The 5,329-nt window shown below is 35.8% G+C and overlaps 1 pseudogene; it reads right to left on the bottom strand.

Annotated features, from left to right (window-relative positions):
• Positions 1-277: 277 nt before the first annotated feature.
• On the bottom strand, positions 278-4,501 carry LOC121745785 (annotated as a pseudogene).
• Between the last annotated feature and the right edge of the window lie 828 nt (positions 4,502-5,329).

Raw genomic sequence — 5,329 nt, 5'->3', positions numbered from 1 at the left:
CTGGGCAAGGTGGTTTTCAACCTCGGGAGAGTTGATAGGGTCCTAGATCTTGTGAATCTCGTCAAGCATATCTCGTGCAAGATCTCCAACATATCTTCTTGATTTTATTTATTTAGCATATCTTCTATTTTAGTTAGTTATTTTTATGCAATCTTTATCTTTATAGGGTCTAGTCAGTATTTTATAATGTACTCTTTTATTCGTTGAGAAATAAAGTTAATTACTTATTCTCATTCCCGGTTCTTGCGGAAATCTCCCCTAGCACCTCAACTAGGGTTTATCTTGTTCTTCGTGTTCTTCGTTTCACTACAAATCGTTGTGCTCTAGTCCGATAGATCAAGGGTCTATCAGAGCACAACGATGAACTGGATTGCCGAAAAAATAAATCCGTATCAAGAAAGTCCATCCTCTTTATCATCATACCCTTGAGCTCCGAAGCCTCCCATTCAGCCTTCTGCGCCTGCAAAAAGAGGGATGTTAACTAAACGAGCTGAGGAGAGAGGCGTGAGCAGAAATCAAGACTGAAGCTTTATTTACCCTCAGCTGATGAAACGCGGGTGATGTGAGATGGAAGCTCCTCCTTGTTCAATTCCTAACCAACCATGATCGCAATACAACGGGAAGTGTGAAATGGAGAAAGCAATTTCTGCAGAGTTTAAATGCACGTACCAGCTCCTCAATCAAGACGACATTTTCTCCACGGATTATGTATAGACCACAGGGGGATATCGCAATAAAGCTGGCCTACAATAACACGCTCACACGCGCGCCCTCTAGCAGTGGCGGACGCAGGAATAAATCTTGGCAGGGGCTTCACTAAAAAATCTTGGCAGGAGACACACATATTATATATATATATATATATATATATATATATATATATATATATATATATATATATTATAAAAAACAATAATAAAAATTCTAAAAATAAATAAATATCTAATACATAAAATTAATCCAAAACAAGTTTGACAAAAAGAATAATGCAGTTTGCTAAAGCGGCAACTGAATTCTACGTGTTTTCATCGATTGAAAACGCTGCAGGATCGGCTCGTTATCAATCGTTGAAAAAATATCCTTCTCAATGTACACAACTAGACTGTCATTCATCCACTCGTCTCCCATTCGATTTCGTAAATCAGTCTTGATAGTCTTCATTGCAGAAAATGCTCTCTCAACAGAAGCAGTAGCAACAGGTAAAACCAAGGCCAACTCAATAATCCGATAGACCAATGGAAAAACTAAATGCTTCTTAGTTTTGACCATTTTCATAGCAAAACTTCCCAAATCACTAAGCGCAACAAATTGAGGATCACACCGCACATTAGCAATAAAGTTACTAACTTGTCGTGGAAGATGTAAACATTCGCTCGCAGAGAAGTCCTCGGGATATAAAGTAGCAATATGAATGACTTGATGCTCATTGAATTCAGAGAAAGAATTTCTTGGATCAAGGCACGCTATGCATTTTAGCAAGTCGGTGCTAGCTTCAGAAAACCGATTATTCATCTCTTGTATAATTAAATCAACCACCTTAACATTGCAGCCACAATAAGGTAATGACAAGTAAATATATCGATAAAAATATGAATAACAATATTAGATTACCTGATAAAAAATCTCGACCCGATAATGATGTAAGTTTGTGATCAACTCTGCTCCATGCTTTTTTCGACCAGGGCGTGGTATGGTGTCCTCCATATTAACTTGTGAAATATTGTGCAACTCACAAAATCTATTTGTTTGGTCTAACATGGCTTCCCATCCATCCTCCCTAAAACTTTGCAATTGATGTTTCACACTTTGGATCAATGATATAGCCTGTACAATGTTTTGATCTTTCCGTTGTAGGGCATGAGACAATTCATTTGTAGTTCCTAGTAAGTGTTTCATCAAGTGCAAAGTAAAAACAAACTCATAATTATCCATCCTTTCGATAAGGCCTTCAGTAGTACTTCTATTATCAAGGATAGTGGCATCATCTCTAACAATTTCCAACACTTTCTCAACCACAGGCCACATAGAGCATAAACGAAGTAATGTAGAGTAATGGGAGCCCCAACGAGTGTCTCCTGGTCTTACCAAAGTAGTTTCTTGATTTTGACCTCTTCCACTAGTCACTTCTTCATCATTAAGTTGTGCAACTAATCTTTCATGTTGCAACTTCCTTAGTTGATCCTTTCTCTTACAAGATGCCCCAACCATATTCACAATCATAGAGATGTAGTTAAAAGAATCCTTCACAACTCTAACACCCTTAGTAATAGCAACAATTATTAATTGGAGTTGGTGAGAGAAACAATGGATGTACATGGCATAAGGATTTTCTTGCAATATTAGAGATTTCAATCCATTGAACTCACCTCGCATATTTGAAGCTCCATCGTATCCTTGACCTCTCACTCTGGATAGAGATAAATTATGCTTCGATAATAAAGCATCAATAGCATTTTTCAAAGAACGAGAACAAGTGTCAGTTACATGTACAATCCCAAGAAATCGCTCAATCACATATCCTTCACTATTCACGTATCTTAAAACAACACCCATTTGTTCCTTCAATGAAACATCTCGAGCCTCATCAACCAAGATAGTGAAAACTCTATCCCCAATATCTTTGACTATGGCAAGTGTGACTTCTGAAGCACAAGCATTTGCTAATTCCTTTTGAATTCGTGGAGAAGTCATCTGATTATTAGCAGGAGCATTTGTACCCAACACTTTGGAAACATCGACATTATGTTGACCAAGCCATTGAAGCAACTCAAGAAAATTACCTAGATTTGAAGAACTACTTGATTCATCGTGTCCACGAAAAGGCAAACCCTGTTTTAAAAGAAAACGAGTCACATCCAATGAAGCAGTCAACCGAACACGATATGCAACTTCCGCCTTACGAGTATTTGCTCGAAATACATTTGCCACACTGTGCCTTTGATCTTGAAAAGCTTCAAACTGAATTCGAGCATTATTGTGACAACTATTTGCAGCCCCAACATGTTGCTTGAATTTTTCTAGTGCATTTTTCCAATTGTTAAAGCCTGTCTTTGTAAAAGCATCTTCTGCATATCGACCTCCTTTATCTGATTGCTTGAAAAGATAGCACCAAAAGCAAAAGGCTGCATTTTTTGATTCACTATACTCTAACCATGGAAATTTTGTAAACCAACCATCTTGAAAACTTCTTTCTTGAATACCATATTTCTTTTTCGGATATGTATTCCCAATTGGTTGGCAAGGACCTTTAACCAAATACTCTCTCCGTACTCTATCCCGAATAACAACATCAAAAGCCTCTATTGACTTTCGTTTTCCTGGATCAACATCAATATCATTCCAATCCAATTCAACTTCTATTGCAGACTGATTTTCTATTGATTCAACAATTCTAGCACTTGAAGAAGATGAAGAACCACCACTTTGCATTTTTTTAAAGTAACGTTCCATCTTCTGTATTAGCAATTTAGCAAATTAGTTCAATAAATCACAAGATACTATGTAAATAAAAGTTATGAATCTAAAGTATCTAACACATTATGATTGTGTAAACTATGAAAAGGAAAAACTGACCTTACTCTATCAATTAAAGTTGTGAAGAAGATAAGTAATTCTCTTTTGGAATTTGTTGGAGAAGTTTCGCCGCTGTCAAAGAAGTAGGGCTAAAGACAAATCCTTTTAATTTTTGTAAAAGATAAGTAATTCTCTTTTTGTTTTGTTCCGCCACTGTGAAAGAAGTAGGGCTAAAGACAAATCCTTTTACTTTTTTAATTAATATATTTGCCCTTCAACTAACTCCTGCCGTCAAATAGGAAATAGTGCAGCACTTTTTCAACTTTTATTATTTTATTCATTTATGTTATTTGTAAGTTACTACAGTACTTTTTATTATTATTCATTGTCTAATAGTGCAACAGTACTTTAAATAGGGAATAGGCAACACTATTCATCGTCTTCCTCTTCGGCTCTTCTCAACTCCATTGTTGTGAAGTTTGTTTGTGTAATTTTAATTTTCAGCCCCTCCTTTCCATTAAACTTCTAATAATTTAGACATCAAAGCTATTAACTTGGCGAGGGCTGACTATAGGTTCGAAATTTTTTATAAAAATTTGCAATAGAAATTTATTAAAAAAAATGGTTTGGGAGGGGCTTAAGCCCCTCACCTCCTCCACCTGCGTCCGCCACTGCCCTCTAGGACAGCATTAGCTACAAATAAGATATCAAGATTTGTTACAGACGTTGCGGGCAGATTCTATGGTGAATTCACAGCCGTACCAAACTGATCAAAAGAGCGAAGGATCCCTAATAGCTTCCGGCCATCTCGAAGTAATACAAGAAGCTTCTCTGTGGAAAGAAAAATTTCAAGTACACAATCCACGCCTTCACTAAACTGCTCAGGCCAAACGGCTCCCAAGAAGATAGAAAACTCCAACACCGGATGTATCATCGGCCAATCGACGATGCTCTCGTACGAGCCCCCGGTGAGGCGGACGTCGGGCATTGGACAATGCATGAGTATTACCGCTGGACGATGCACGAGTATTGCCCCAGCCGTAGGTTTTATTTTATAGAACACATGTAACTTTTCAAATCTTGATAGTAATTTAAAAATTTTAATTTTTTTTTCAGGGTATGTTGCAGAGAACTTGTTCTTTCGACAAATAGGAAGAAGAGGCTCACAAATATAAAGAGAGAAGAAATTTACCTACAAATGTGCTATGCTCTTTATAATAGATTATGCTTTATAGTCTGTACTAGCATGCTCACATAGTTTAAGAGAAAATGAATTGACATTACATATTGTTGGAATGCATGTTTAGAGTTTTGAAATACTTTGGATTTTTATATATTAGAATTTTATATTTTATTTAGATGATTTGTTGATAAAAGTTTTTTGGATTATTAATATTAGTTTATTATGTATTTTGTACTATACGGAAGTAACAAAAATAATTACATATTAAAAAAAGTAAATTTTAAGCATTTAAAGGATTAAATTGCATTTTTTCAATATTTGAAGGATCAATATATAAATTATGAAAATTTGTAGGTGAAAATAGTAAATTACATACGATCAGGGGGTGAATGTAATTAGAACCATTCACAGGTGGTATTTTGTGAATTTTCACGTGTAGTAAGGTACTGTAATCTCAGATTACGTCTTATGACACTCTTGAGTGACAGTACAAGCAGTTTTACATTACGTTTTCAGGTGAAGTAGTAGAAGCTTTATCCTTACACTTAAGCTAATATTACATCTTATGTTATCACACTTGCACTAACTGTAATTATAGATGAAGGGTAACAAAAAATTACAGACATTTTTAAG

This window comes from Salvia splendens, chromosome 8, assembly GCF_004379255.2.
Source record: "Salvia splendens isolate huo1 chromosome 8, SspV2, whole genome shotgun sequence".
Taxonomy (NCBI): Eukaryota; Viridiplantae; Streptophyta; class Magnoliopsida; order Lamiales; family Lamiaceae; genus Salvia; species Salvia splendens.
This window is presented reverse-complemented; position numbering and strand designations above follow the sequence as displayed.